This window comes from Schistocerca americana, chromosome 3, assembly GCF_021461395.2.
Source record: "Schistocerca americana isolate TAMUIC-IGC-003095 chromosome 3, iqSchAmer2.1, whole genome shotgun sequence".
Taxonomy (NCBI): domain Eukaryota; kingdom Metazoa; phylum Arthropoda; class Insecta; order Orthoptera; family Acrididae; genus Schistocerca; species Schistocerca americana.
The window spans coordinates 650,525,833-650,541,930 of record NC_060121.1 but is presented as its reverse complement, the minus strand read 5'-3'; the positions used below and the strand labels follow the sequence as shown (position 1 = coordinate 650,541,930).

Genomic DNA, 16,098 nt, shown 5'->3' with positions numbered 1-16,098 from the left:
ACATCCTATAATTCTTCTTCGCTTTCCTCGAGGAAAGCAACTCTTATCATTGATATCCTTTCACCTTGTATTTCAATACCGCTCTTGAACCTTTCTTTTCTTTCTGTCATTGCTTCTTCGTGTAAAGACTAAGCAGTCTGGGAGAAAGATTAATCGCTGTGTCATAGACTTTCTAATCTAAACACTCCTTTCTTCATCTTCCAATCTCATTTTTTCTTCTTGATTCTTGTACATATTGTATATTACACGTAGTTTCCTGAGAATTTCGAACAATTTGCATCATTTTTCTCGAACTCTTTTTGTAGGTCGACGAATCCTATGGATGTCCTTCGACTTTTTCAAATGTTTTATGTTTTCATTATCAATCTCAACGTCAGAACTATCTCTCTGGTGCCTTCCCTAAAGGCAAACTGATCTTAATCTAATACATTCTTAATTTTGTTTTCTATTCATTCGCATATTGTTGTTGACAGCAACATGAATGCTTGAGATATTAAGCTGGTTATGCAGTAGTTCTCATACTTATGTGACCTTGCTATCTTCGAGATTGTGTGGATAATATTTTTCCGAAAGTTTGATGGTATGCTTACAGACACAAATACCACAGACCAACTTAATTGCTACCTCAGTTAGGTAAGGAAGAGGCTCAGGCAGATGTAAATGTAATTAATACTCAACAGAGTTCCCCCAGAAAACTGTTCCAAAAAAAGTAAAAGTAGGAGGAAAGTTCTGTTGTTAGGTAGTAGCCACGGAAGAGGTGTGGGCCAGATCTTGTAGGAAAAATTAGCTGAGAGATACCAGGTCCCAAGTTTTTTCAAGCCCACTGCATGTTACGTAAGTGAGAGAGAGTGTAGGATCATTGTGCAAGGGTTTTACAAAGCTGGATCATGTTGTGATAGGGGGTGGAACAGGAAAAAGTATTGATGGGGATCAGGGCTACAATATTGACGTCAACTGGTAAAAATATCATCTGCAACGAACCATGCAAATGTTCGCTTGGTTCGTGCTTTCATGCAGTATGATTGGCTCCAACTGAACACTCTGTCAGTGGGGTCAGTATGGAATCAGATCAGTTGCTTCGGGTGACTACTTTGTCAGGCACAGGTTTGATTCCTGTTGGTGGTATTGGTAGCTGGAACTTCATAAGGTATGGCCTGCATCTCAGTAGAAAAGGGAAGGGTATAATGGTTGGAATGATAGCAAAATCGTTAAGAGGGGGGGTCACTGAAACTGATGGGGGTACCTCTTTTTTAGGTTAAAATCAGTGTCGAATAATTCAACATTGAATTAAATTAAGCTTAATGAGAAGATCAGACAGGCAGGCACTAGAGATGTTAATATATCACAAGATTCACATACAAGTACAGTGAAAAGTAATGTTAGTTTATCACAAGATTTTTATAAAAATACAATCAAAAACAATATTAGTGTATTGCATCGGAATACAGGGCACTAAAAAACAAAGTATACAAGCTTCTTGTTTGTTTAGGAGATTTAGAAACTGATGGTGAGACAGACGTACTATGCCTGTGTGAACTTTATGTAGTCACAGATATGGAAAAGGTAACTGTATATAGATATAAGCTTTCAGTACTTCTAAGTAGAGACTCTACGGAGAGAAGAGGAGCTGCCATATATGTTAAAATGTATCATCATGTGAAAAATTTAGGAACTAAAAAATTTTGTGTAGAACAACATACAGAAGCGTGTGCCAGAGAGCTTCAACTAAATAACAGTACTTTTATAATTGGAAAATTTTCAGCTATTTCTGAAGAAATTGGAGTCTTTGTTGTGTTATCTGTCAGAAAGAGGGAAGTAAATTATTGTAATTGTGTATTTCAATGTAGATTTTCTGAAAGATAATGATAGGAAGCATGTCCTTGAAGTATTTCTTGGTTCTTTCAATTCGACTACTCGGACAGTACATGAAAGCAGCACACTGATAGAAAATTTTTTAAAGAGCAAGATAAATTTTATAAAATAAAAGCTTTTACCGTTAAGAATGGTCTTTCTGATCATGATTTACAGCCAGTTAGAGTACATCAAATAATTCCACCCAGTAACGCAAAATAGTTCTCCAAAATAGTGCTCCAGATAATGGTTTTACAACTGCAAATTTTAGGGAAAGCTTAACAAAAGTTTGACTAGGATAAGGTGTACGGGGAATCGGACTCTAATTTAAAATTTAACCTATTACATGCTACCTTTGTGAGCATTATTTGAAGACAGTTTCCCTTAGAAAACAGTGAAATATAATTGAAAGAAACCATCCGAAAAGCCATGACTTACTAAAGGGATAAAAGCATCTTGTAAACAGAAGATGGAAATGTATCTCATAGCTAGATGGAGTAATGATCCAGAAACAGTCAAACATTACAAAAACTACTGCACTCTATTAAGAAAAATTATTAAAAAGCCGAGAAGTATGTGCATTATGACTAAGTTAGCATTTCTGGTAATAAAATTAAAAAAATATGGAACATCCTTAAAAGGGAAACAGGGCAACTGAGAGCACAGGAAGACTGTATTTCTATCAAACTCACTGAAAAGTTTGTTAACAAAAAGTCAGAAGTAGAAACTATTTTTAATAATCGTTTTAAGCGATGTAGAAAAAATATGATCCGCAGTTCGTTAGAAAATGCAAAGCTATATGTGAAAGAGACAATACTTATGCAATTTGATAAAACTTAAATTCAACCCACCTCTCCTACTCAAATTCGGAAAATAATAAATTCACTCAAAAGAAAAGCTCCCTTGGAACTCATGGCATTTCCGACAGAATACTAAAACCCTGTTCCCAACAGATAAATAAGATTCTCAGCCACATGAAACAGGTCACTATCCAGACAGACTGAAATACGCTATTGTTAAACCATTGCGTAAGAAGTAGGATGGATCTGATGCTCACAGCTATCACCCAATCTCACTTCTGGCAGCTTTATCCAAAATTCTCGAGAAAGTAATGTATTAAAGGGTAGTTTCAAATATGTGTAAAAATGAAGTACATACTAACAAATGTCAGTTTTGTTTTGGAAAAGCTTTTCAACAGAAAAAGCTATATACGCTTTCACTGGTTCCAAATTACATGCCCTGAATAACCAAACACCTCCCATTGGGATTCTTTGTCACCTCTCAAAGGGTTTTGACTGTATGAATCACGAAAATCTTCTAAATAAGCTTAACTATTGTTGTATGAGTGGGACAGTGCACAAATGGTTTAATTCATATTTCACTGGAAGAATGCAGAAGGTTGAAATTAGCAATACACATAGTTTGCAAATATCAGCAGAGTCCTCTAACTGGGGAGGTATCACGGATGGTGTCCCTCAGTGTTCAGTTTTGGGCTCCTTATTGTTCTTAACATATATCAGTGACTTGCCACTCTATATTCATGAATATGCAAAGCTAGTTCTTTAGCTGATGATACAAGTATGGTAATCACACCCAACAAACAAGAATTAGCTGACGAAATTGTAAAAAATGTCTTTCAGAAAATTATTAGCTGGTTCTTTGCATATGGACATTCACTAAATTTTGAGAAACCACAGAAATACATTTATGGGCCCGGCCGAAGTGGCCGTGCGGTTAAAGGCGCTGCAGTCTGGAACCGCAAGACCGCTACGGTAGCAGGTTCGAATCCTGCCTCGGGCATGGATGTTTGTGATGTCCTTAGGTTAGTTAGGTTTAACTAGTTCTAAGTTCTAGGGGACTAATGACCTCAGCAATTGAGTTCCATAGTGCTCAGAGCCAAATACATTTATGTAAAGTAAATGACACAATACCATTGATAAATACAGACTGTTGCTAAAGCAGAATATTCAAAGTTTCTAGATGTTTTCATTGGTGAGAAATTGAACTGTAAGGAACACATTGAAACATTTAGGATCAGCTATTTATGCTGTTAGGGTTATTGCAAATTTTGGTCATAAACATATCAGTAAATTAGCCTACTGTGTCTATTTTCATTCACTGCTTTCATATGGCACCATTTTTTGGGGGTAATTCATCGCACAAAAGTGGAATAATAGCTGGAGTCCACCCAAGATCCCTTTGCAGACATTTATTTAAGGAACTCGGGATATTCACAATAACTTCGCAATACGTATATTCATTTATGAAATTTGTTATTAATATCCCATCCCAATTCAAAAATAATAGCACAGTGCATAGCTACAACACCAGAAGAAAGGATGATCTTCACTATTCCAGGTTAAACCTGACTGACACCGAAAGGGGCGAATTAAGCTGCCACAAAAATCCTTGGTCATTTACCAAATAGCATTAAAAGTCTGACTGATAGCCAACCAGCATTTAAAAACAAATTAAAAGAATATCTGAATGACAACCCCTTCTACTCAATATATGAACTTTTAAATTTGAAGTAGTAATTGTAAAAAAGAAAAGAAATTATATTGTATAAAGAAAAATTATGTTCAAATGATATGTTACACATCATTACGAAATGTCGTATTCATGATTTATGGAACAAGTATTAGTGTTATGTAGTCATTTGGTTTCGTTTCGAAGGAATGTCATTCAAGTCAGTGTTTCGTCACTCTAAACTACCTCTAGGTCATGAAACTCCTGCTACACATTTGCACCTGTGGGAAACATACGCGATGACTCGCCTTTCCACCACGTGTACTCCTCAAAACCTTAGTACGAATGTACAGCGGCTATTCATTAACACGTTTATAGTTTTTCATCCAGAGCTGCAGATAATGCGGATCCCATGATCTACCAACCTTGTTTGCAGATTATTCGTGGCATACAGTACTGACTATTAACACAGTTTTCCTTAATACTAGACTAGAGAGCTGTAGTAACTACAATAGAGGAAACAATTGTGGAATCAGGAAAAAGTTCATGATACGTCTTGGTGCAGGTTGAATACAGCAGATCACTATTTCTACATGAAAAAAATACTAGTCAGCTTACCTAGGGAATTAAGGAAGGATTGTTCCAGTATAGTGCAAAAATATATGTTAGTGTTCCAAGTTAGCTGATTAATAGGCAAAAGGAGTTATTGTAATGTAAAGGCTCTACTGTCGGCGAGCAATTATTCCAAAGTCTAAAAGTCCATAAAAATCAATTATATTAGGTTCAAAAGACATCCCTATAATTGATATAGTAGCTCATTTCGAAATCATCAGAACGTATAGTCGTTAGGGGTTAGGTTCCCTATAATATCTGATACACTGAACGTTAGAATTGTTTCCATTCCTCGTGAAAAATGATGAATACTGTGTTTAGAGGTTATCTGCTGTGCGCTCGAATAATTTTATACTTTCTAACAAAAAAATTTGATGGCGTTCAAGTTGGGGCTCTGAGAAGACCATTCCTGTAAATCCAGCTGCTTTTCTTCAGATCATTATAAAGTGTTATTTACTGCTGTGGACAGGAACATTGTGTTACTGATACAGAAAAAAACCAGAGTTCAAACTGCTAAATGCAATTGTCATGAACTGCTGTGTTTGTTTTGCGATCAACCCAAACTAAAGATCAGTGGTCAACCACGAAATGCTGTGTGTGTGCGTGTGTGTGTGTGTGTGTGTGTGTGTGTTTAGGATGTGCTGGCGCTCAGCGCCCTTACAAACGTTAAGAGAAATTAATGTCGATAAAAGGGCTAAAAACTTTGTCAAACTCACTCACTCACTCGCGTTGACCCTCACAGTCACACACGAAATGCTGGCCCGGGTCCTCTACTGATCACGACTGTCGTCTCAACATACTCAGCTACTGAGATAGGTTACGCTAGGTGTCGTATCGTGTTTGCTTATGGGCTCCCCCCTGTGCGGTATGATGTGTGTATTGCCAATCTGCAGATGTAGGTCTCTAAAATTTCCTAAATTCGCCTACTGATCGGTTTGTATTGTGTAACATAAATTCATGTTTATACCCTACACAGTACCCAGTCTGATTTTTGATGTTGTGCTCCTTTTTCAACGTCATTGTATTCCGAAGTAACTTCTTCTGTTAACTTAAAGCTGTACTGGAAAATGTCCCTTGACCGAAATCGATCGCTTACTAAAGAGAATTTGTAAAAGACATTACGACCGTACAAAAGTAATTTCTAAATACATCGCCAGACTTTGTCGCGGAGCGGTTCCAGACGCTTCAGTGTGGAGCCGCGCTGCTGCTACAGTCGCAGGTTCGAATCCTGCCTCGGGCATGGATGTGTGTGCTGTCCTTAGGTTAGTTAGGTATAAGTAGTTCTAAGTCTAGGGGACTGATGACCTCAGATGTTAAGTCCCATAGTGCTCAGAGCCATTTGAACCATTTTAAAATCTAAATTCATCAAAGCTATGGAACTAACCATCTAACAATATTTTACAATAAAATGGTATCTACTACATCACAACTTCATCACTAAACTAGAATGCCTCCATGCGTCCGAAATACTCATTCCTGCCATTAAACATATCAGAAAACATTCGAACCAGCGAAAAACAAACTAATACGAAAACTTCTGCGATCGAACTTCATAGACGATCAGTTTGCATTAACGATCAAAGAACTAACGGTACATAGGAATTCGCATAATAACTAGAAAAGACAAATCAAAATTTTATGATAATGTCAAGAGAACAAAACATGAGACATTCATCCAATTGATAGCTGAATATTATGGAACTTTAAGGACTCCATTGTTAGTGTGAAATGAAACATGGAGGTGAAAAACTGTATAAAATTAGCAGGAACAATGCCGAAAATTTAAAATTTGTTTATGGCTATAAATCCGGAAATTATGTAAACATCTTGGTTCGATGAGTGAAAAAAAGCGTATTCTAAGGGAAATATGAACTGAAATGTCAACCATTGTCTCTAAGTAGTTTTCTATGCCGTAACAAGGCTCGCAACAAAACAATTTAATACAATCTCGGGTCAGTTGATGTTCGAGTCATGTTACCAAAACGAAGTATTATACTTTCACCCCTGGAAATTTGACCGGCTGTGAGTCATTGCAGAAAAGGCTGTATTTCTCTGATTGAATTGGAAATTTCATCTTTCTCGACTTGAGGCACTGAGCAACGCGACACAATGGCAAGAATGCTGGACTCGCATTTGTAAATGGGTTTTTCTTCACGTGATGCAAATGCACTGCAGCACAGCGTAAACATGATTATACTACAAAGAAAACTTTCTACTTCCGTTTTCTCATCTTCCGGTTTTCACTACTTACATACACTATTATCAGGAACTGAAAGGAAAAGGAGCTGAAATCTTCTGGACTGATTTACGCAGTGACAGCACAGCTTTTAACGTAGACTTGTGATCATAATCCTTTATTTGTAGATATTACCGGTATTTATAACGAAAATTTTTAACGGTCATTACACAAAAATATTGTTCTTAGTTATATCTAAGCAGTTCTTCATATCTTTTGAAATATATGGGGTATGGTACCAAAGAAATATTTCCAGTAGTTGAGCTGTGAAGTGTACTTATTGTGGCGCACCAAACGGTGGGAGTGAAAAGTGGCCTAGGGTAGTGCGGACATAAACTCTCGCCACAACGTAAATAAATTCAGTGAACAACATACAGAACTCAGAGCACATATACAAGAACAAACAAATAGATAAAATCAGTACCTGGTTTATGAAAAAGCAACTTATTACCTAATAAATATAACTGAGGTTTCAATAAGTTGCCTTCTGGATCCAGCCAACTTTACAATAAAGGGGCACAGATTAACATACTAAAAATAAATACACCTGGATATGTAATATGGACTCGATTAATCAGCTGTTCTGAATTTATCCTACCTTACAAAAAAGGGGTGAATGAATTAACGTATCACAAATAGCAATACACAGTGAAAGGAAAATACGAAACTACCCAATAAAGGTTCTTATCCCAGAACTCAATCCTAAAACAAACCCAACCAAAGCAAAAATCAATAATAAAGCACCAAACATAGGTACACGGTGCTAGATGCGGTAGATACGGACAGTAAAACAATGAAAGCCAAATACAAAGATAGAAAAAAAATTCTCAGTGAAGACAGCTCAACCAAATAGAGCCTTTCCAAGTAAGTACACCACGTCCAACAGCGGCCTCGTTTTGTTTCACAAACATAATCACTTGGTGTCTTAAGTAGGCCAGAACTGACATGGCCATCTGCACTACAAGATCGCACTGGTCATACCAGGTGCACTCCTCTAATTGTCGTAATCTTAAACACCCCACAAACAAGCAACCCTTTACTCCTGGCTGTGCAGTTTTCCCTGGACCTGCCCACAGTGTTCCAGCTCGAACGATGCTCCATGTCGAGAAGAAGCCACCAGGCTGCCTTGTTGCCCTGCTCCACGCTTCCCCACTTCGCCTATCCATTAGACCGCTCTCCTACTCCGAGTTGCTAGAAGTGACCTTCTTTGCTGGCTGTTCTGAAATTCTCTGCTCCACTGACACTGTACATTCGTAGGCAACAACGGCCGCCCCATCCTTCATGAACACAGAGTCGCACTGACGCTGGCGACTGTCCGGCGAAGCCTCATCGATACACCATCAATCTCGTCCGGCGTGCTGTCCATGATCCACTGAGTTGTCTGCAGCTCCCAGGCTCTGTCTCCAAGATGTTGTTGCCACTACAGTTCCGGTCACCAGACTGTCCTTCACTGTCCCACATCTCACCTTGGCGTGGCAGTGCATCCGAAAACTAACAGACACGTTCCTCCACGGCAGTGGCAGGATTACAAGAACTGCACTGGCGTCGTGTGCTATGCAAGATGGGAATTGAACTGTGCTGTGAATTACCAATTCTCTGCACTCCCTCCTTCCATCGCATGGCGAGAGCTTTATCTCGGACAGAGGAACCTGTGATTTACTCAGCTTGTGGCATTGTTTTAATTTCAGTAACAGTCAGACGTTTTTTCTTCATTGTTATGTCACGCCCCAAAATGGGGCGGGCTGGCAGCGGCACAATACGCCGCTCTTCAGCCAAGACATTTACAAAAACCTCATAGGCACGTGAGAAAAGAACACATAACAGAGAATGGTACAAAGTGATGAAAAAAAACAAGAACAAAAAATAGATGAGTATAAACTGTAGATCTAAAAACAACATAGACGAGACATGCGAAGAATGAACACTGTGGGTTGACACAAAAAACAAAGAAACACCAGTGGGAACACAAACGAATGATGCTGGCGACACTGTTGGTGCTGGTGGAATGTAGCACTGCACACGGCACTGGAGTAACATTGACACCACAATGAAAATGTTAAAAATCACTGCAACGAAGTGGACCTACCACCAGGAGAAGGGAGGAGGGGGGAAGAAAAGGGAGGGATGAGACTTGGTAGGGGGAAATCCAGGATGGGGGTAGGAGGGGGCAGTGGAGGGGTGCAGGAAAGGAGCTAGAAGCGCGGGAGGGGGGGGGCGCTGAAAAGGAGAGAGAATGTGTTTGGCAGGGGAAAAGGAGGAAGAAAGGAAGGGGGAGAGGGAGGGAGAGAGGGAGCCCTGAGGAGGGTGGGGGGAAGGAGGAGGGATTAGATCTGGTTGGAGCGGTAGATGGAAGGCACGAGGACATCATCCGGGAGGGGGAGTTCGCAGAAGCCACTTGGGCAAGGGTATGGAGTGTATGGAGATGGGGACCAGGCGGGACCCTGTGGTACATGCGCGGCAGTGGGCTAGGTTTGGAGAGGATGGAGCCAACCAAAGGATGGGGGATACAGTTTGCGGAAGACATATAAGATCTGTATTTGTTCTAGGAACAGGAGGAGATGGGGGAAGGGAATCAGATCATAAAGGATCCGCGTGGGGGCCGGGAGACGAATGCTATAAGTGAGGCGGAGTGCATGGCACTCAAGGATTTGGGGGGATTTGTAGTAGGTGGGGGGGGGGCAGAGGTCCAAGTGGGGTGGGCATAACATAGGATTGGGCGGATCAGGGACTTATAGGTATGTAGATAGTGGAAGGGTCTAATCCACATGTTCAACCAGAGAGGAGTTTGAGGAGACAGAGACCGTTACGTGTCTTGGCTTGGACTGTGAAGAGATGGGGGGTCTAGGAAAGGCGGAGGTCGAGGGTGATGCCAAGGTACTTGAGGGTGGGAGTGAGGGCAATGGGGCGGCCATAGATGGTAAGGTAGAGCTCTAGGTGGCGGAAGGAGGGGTTGGTGTGGCCTACGATGATTGCCTGAGTCTTGGAGGGATTGATCTTAAGGAGCCATTGGTCACACCATGCGGTGAACAGGTCAAGGTGGGAATGGAGGAGGCGCTGGGAACGTTGGAGAGAGGGGACAAGAGCGGGGAAGGCGGTGTCATCGGCATACTGCAGGAGATGGATGGGTGGTGGGGGCTGTGGCATGTCCGCCGTGTATAAGAGGTAGAGGAGAGGGGAAAGGACAGAGCCTTGGGGCACGCCTGCAGAGGGATAGAAGGTGTAAGAATTGGAGTTGTGGATGGTAACATAGGAGGGGCGGGAATTGAGGTGAGCGGAAAGGAGGTGTGTCAGGTGGAGGAGATCATCAGCAGAGAAGGAAGGTCGGAAGCGACATTGGGTCAAGGGAAGGAGGCGGTGCTGATGGAGGTGGCGTTGAATGCGGTGGGTAAAGATGGACTCCAGGACCCTGCTGAAGATCGACGTGAGACTGATAGGGCGATAGGAGGAGGTGTCGGAAGCGGGTTTCGCAAGTTTGGGAAACATAAGGACCCGGGAAGTCTTCCACAGGTCGTAAAAATCTGTTGCTGGACAAAGATATATCAACACATCTTCAGCAGAGCCTGTACAAGTAATACAAAAATGTAACATGTTTGCCTGGAAATCTGGTTAGGGGACTCCGTGGAGCAGATTAGCGGCGGCGGATGTTTGCTGTGCCTGGGAGCAGAACTGCATACTGTGGCCGTCATAGGGCTGCGTGCGACTGAAATAGACGGGGTCCCTGGTATGCGGCGTGGCGGCAGGCCCGTCTGCGACAGCCGCGCTGCCGGCATAAATCCCGCCTCCGTCGCTGCACAGTAGGCGCAACAAGTCTAGCCCGGATAGAGTGTGTGAATTATTACGTCAGTTCGCCGCTTGTAATACGGACACATAGAACAGTGGGACTGCTTGCGCTTGCAAACAGCCGTAGCGTGTATACATTAGCTCAGTACTGGCAAAGGACAAGCACAATCACGGCTCGTTCCGCTAGACTGCCACGCATCACCCTCCTCTCACCACCTATTCCAATATTTATGTAGTTTACTCGAAAAGATATTGTATTTTTTGCCTCGTCGCAGTAGGTTACTTTAAATTTTCATGAATGTAAAATTATTTTCTTCATAGAACGAAAATACGAAGTGTCCATTGACAGCAATATCAGTGGGTCATAATTGGAACAGATCAATTCGTACAAGTACGGGGGTATACCGATTTGCAGGGATATGAAATAAAATGTTCACAGTCGTAGGTAAAGGAGGTGACATACTTCAGTTCACTAGTAGGACAATAGGAAAGAGCAGTCAGTCTACAAAGGTGATTGTTCAAAATACTCGTGGGACCCTTGTTAGCATACTGCTCAAGTGTGGAGATATATAAGATCCTGAACCGACAGGCGCTTGAATATAGATGCATTCTATCACGCGAAAACCTGTGTACGAAGTTTCAAGAACAAACTTTAAGAGAGGAATCTACCACCATACTATGACCCCCAGCGCTCTACCTATCTTGAGGATAAGATATTAATCATATCATGCAGAAATGCATTTAAGCAGTCGACCATTCCGTGTTCCACATGCGAATGGAAGAGAGTGAATCCCTAATGAAGAGTACAATCGGAAGTAACCCTCTGCCATATGTTTCATTGTGGTTTGCAGAGTGCAGATATAGATGTCGATAAAACGGAAAAAATATTATGTTTACGCATCTACAGTGCCCCAAACCCCCTTATATTGTGCTAGGCGCTTCACTCCGGAACCGCGCACCTGTTAAGGTCGTAGGTTCGAATCCTGCCTCGGGCATGGATGTGTGTGGTGTCCTTAGGTTAGTTAGGTTTAAGTAGTTCTAAGTCTAGGGGACTGATAACCTCAAATGTTAAGTCCCATAGTCCTTAGAGCCATTTGAGCCTTATCTTGTGCTTGCGACTATCATAAGCCAGGACCTTATGGAAATTCCCGTAATTTCGGAACATAGCGAAACCACTTGGCTTTTAAAGGTGTTTGCCTTTGTTCTCAGTTGTGGAAAACCTGATTCATGTTTTTGGACATTTGCGAAGCCTGTTTACACTCGGATAACGCTTTGGCTTATTAATTTTCTTATAATTGTCACAAATAAGTTGTAAATCACAACCTCATTTTTATTTCTGTTTTGTGCGATCATTTTAACATCATTCATCAGAGATGCCAACAGTTATTTGTTAACTTATCAATCGACCAATCGATATTATGTTACATAAATACCTTTTACTTTGATACTAACTGCAAATATTTTCTATTTGTATTAAACAGTGATTATTTTCGAATTATGTCAGGTATTAAAGAAAGGAAATATACGAACTATTAATTTGAGTCACTGGTTGTTCTAGAAGCTTCTGGAACGAAGCATAATTAAAATACCCGGTAGAGATGGCGCCAAAATTGTCAGTTAGTTGACTTCTTGTATTCCGAAACCTCTTCGCTAGTTATGAATGAACAACGATGCATTATGTCTCGAAACAAGATTGTGAACTAACTGGATGTAAAGAGTGCTTGTGACTTTGTTTATGTTTGCTGAAAAACAAGAAGTGGAAATAAATGGCAGATGTATGAAAAGTAACTACAAAAATTTCAAACTATTCTGTTGGAAAAACCATGGACTTATTTTTATTCTAACAACTTTACGCATATATTGTAATTTCCGGACACTAACGCCAGCTACAAGTTAAGTGAAACTTTCGAATCGTTATGAAATATCTTCTTAACTATTTACTACAAATATTGCTTTAGTTGTGGTAGACACTAACAGGCAATTCAGTGTAGACGGATATACTTGTTATACTGTTAAGGTGTACTTTAAACGAACTACACGTGCATCGTAAATGAATGAGGGAAATAAAGCGAACATTGACTAGGATCAGATGATATGTCAGGATTCGCCGATCAAATTCTATCCTCTGTGAAAATGAGGAAGAATAACATGGCTTGTTGAGTGGAATGGACAGTCTGCTACGCACGTGATATGGATTGAGAATAAGCCCAAAAAAAAGTATTGCGAAGTGTCAGAAATGAGATTAGCGACCATCGTACCATCAGAATTGTGGTCCATGCAGAACAGGGAGTAACCGTGCTACTTTGAAAGCAAAGTTTCGCATGACGTCTGCATTTACATCACCATCACTGTTCAGCAGTTCACAATTAAGTGCATGTCAGAGGGGTCATCGAACCACCTTCAGGGTATTTCCCTACCGTTCCAATCTCGAACAGCGCGAACACTTAAACCTCTTTGTGCAAGTTATGATATATCTTACTTTATTACGATGATCATTTCTTCCTTGTGTAGGTGGGCGCAACAAAACATTTTCGCATTCAGAGGAGAAATCTGATGACTGAATCGTGAAAAGATCTCGCAGCAGCCGGCCGAGGTGGCCGAGCGGTTCTAGGCACTTCAGTCTGGAACCGCGTGACCGCTACGATCGCAGGTTCGAATCCTGCCTCGGGCATGGATGTGTGTGATGTCCTTAGGTTAGTTAGGTTTAAGTAGTTCTGAGTTCTAGGGGACTGATGACCTCAGAAGTTAAGTCCCATAGTGCTCAGAGCCATTTGAACCATTTTTGATCTCGCAGCAACGAAAAACCCCTTTGTTTTAAAGGTTTCCGTACCAATTCACGTATCATATCCGTGATAGTCTCTCCCCTATTTCGCAATAATACAAACGAGTTGCGCTTCTTTAAATTTTTTCGATATCCTCCGTCAGTTATATCTATCACGGATCCCACACAGCGCTGAAATACTTCAGAAGAAGGCGGACAAGCGTAGTGCAGGCAGTCGATGAAGGAAGGAAAGAGCATATAAGAAACAGACTAGCACAGACGGAGGGAGTAGTCCTCGCCTACTAGTGTCAAACTTGGTCTTGATTTGAGAAAAAAATTGCTGAGAGCGCAGCATTGCACAGAAGTGACTCATGGATTGCGGAAAACCAGAAAAGAAGATAATCGAAACGTCTGAGATATGATGCTGCAGGCTAATGCTGAAAATCAAGAGGACAGATGTGAGATACGAAATATGTAAGAAACGAGGTTCTTTATAGAATCTCCACGGCAAGGAATCTTGTAAACTGAGCATGTGAAAACTTGTAACTAGAAGAAAGGTCTGGATGACAGGGGAATGAAGTAATAACTTCCATGACAGAGAATAGTACAGTGCAAAAATTTTAGTGAATGACAGATATTCCAAAACACTGAATAAATTATTGATGACGTTGGGTGTAGGTGCTACTCTGAGACGAAGAAGAAGAGGTTGACGTTGGTGAAGAAGTAGTGACGGGCCCCATCAAACCAGCCAGAAGACTGATGGCACAAAAACGAAAAAAAAAGAGGAAGTAGTCTACACGCCGCTTACAAAGTGAGTGCGAATCCTACTGAAAAACTTTGTATTGATAGATGGTGTTGGCTGAATGTTTTGATAGCAGGAACTTACGGTCTCCAATTTCTCGTTGCAGAGTAATTTCTTCTGGTTTGTTATCCCATTTAACGTTCTGGCTCTCTACCACTTACGATACCTAAATGTCAGTCCAAATGCGTTGAAATCGGGGCATATGCCCAGTCTGTGAACATCAGACTTCGATTACCTACAGCGTAGTGCTGTCTCTGTTTTCATTTCGACACTGTCAGTTTTGCGACGCTAGAGCGTCTAGCGACGAGAAGCCACATCATGTATATTTTTCATTCTCTTTCTTTATAATTTACGAAACAGACTATTTTTGCTGCTCAAGTGGGAGTAAAATATCAAGATACTTTTATTACCGTAAAATAAATATAATGAAATAAGCTAATTGCATCTTACCCGACAAGAAAAGAGAATGTAAACAGTATCTCATGCAACATAAGCAGATACATGTACTTCCACGAGTACCAAGAATGCGCAGACCATTTCACGTTTTGCAGTTACAATTAAATCTTTACCATTAGCTTCTGACAGGCGTTGAAATACGTCAACGGGGACAGTTGAAAATGGGTGCCCCGAGCGGGACTCGAACACGGGATCACCTGCTTACATGGCAGACGCTCTATCTATCTGAGCCTTTTTTTAATTACAATCTCAAATTAAAAAAAAACATCTACTTGATCCAACGTGTTCCGTTACTCCACGCCTTCATTCTCAAAACACGATCTACCTCTTGCTACTTACACACGTTATTACTTACATTACGTTTTACTTGTGATTGTTGCTCATCAAGAGCCGAGCACTACGAAAATACGTTACAGACTCATTTAATGCTCCCCTCCATGGAAATCTTTAGTACAAGGCGAAACATTTATTCGTTTTGAAGGGAACCCAGAGTTGCCATCGAGGGCACAGTGGAAAGTGCAACTGCAGGGATTTATCGCTGGCACGCTCCCCGTGAGACCCACATTCTCAACTTATAGTCCACACACTACGTTCGTAGTGCCCCTGCCATTATACCCATTATTTGCGGCAGACAATCCACCGAGTCCCGTAAGAGTTAAGGCAATTCGTGTGCATCCGCACTGAAGACGGTCATCAGCCGGTTAGCTTTAACGACTTTGGGACCCTTCTGAGTTTACGCACGTCCGCTGGCCACCAAACTCCCCAGACATGAACACTATCGAGCTTATCTGGGATGCCTCGCAACGTGTTGTTCAGAAGAGATCGCTGCCCCCTCGTACTCTTACGGATTTGTGGACAGTCCTGCAGGATTCATGGTGTCCAGGACTACTTCAGACATTACTCGAGTCCATGGCACGTCGTGTTGAGGCACTTCTGCGTGCTCGCGGGGCCCTACACGGTATTAGGCAGTTCTATCAGTTTCTGCAGCTCTTCAGTGCATCTTTTTGGTAAACCTAGAGAATGACGAATGTGTTGTCTTCTTTTTGATATTGCTGTAATTTATTGCGCAACATACGCTCTCATTTGTAAGAATCTTTCTAAAAATCGATACAAATTATACTCTTCACTTTC

General features: G+C 41.2%; 1 protein-coding gene and 1 non-coding gene across 2 annotated transcripts in view; one reads left to right on the top strand and one right to left on the bottom strand.

The window, feature by feature from the left end:
* The window catches only part of LOC124606275 (spondin-1), a 605,207-nt gene that overhangs the window by 84,104 nt on the left and 505,005 nt on the right, over positions 1–16,098 (top strand). The window lies entirely within an intron of this gene.
* On the bottom strand, positions 15,344–15,462 carry LOC124608702. The gene has a single exon (XR_006979305.1). It is a non-coding gene; the product is annotated as a U5 spliceosomal RNA (small nuclear RNA).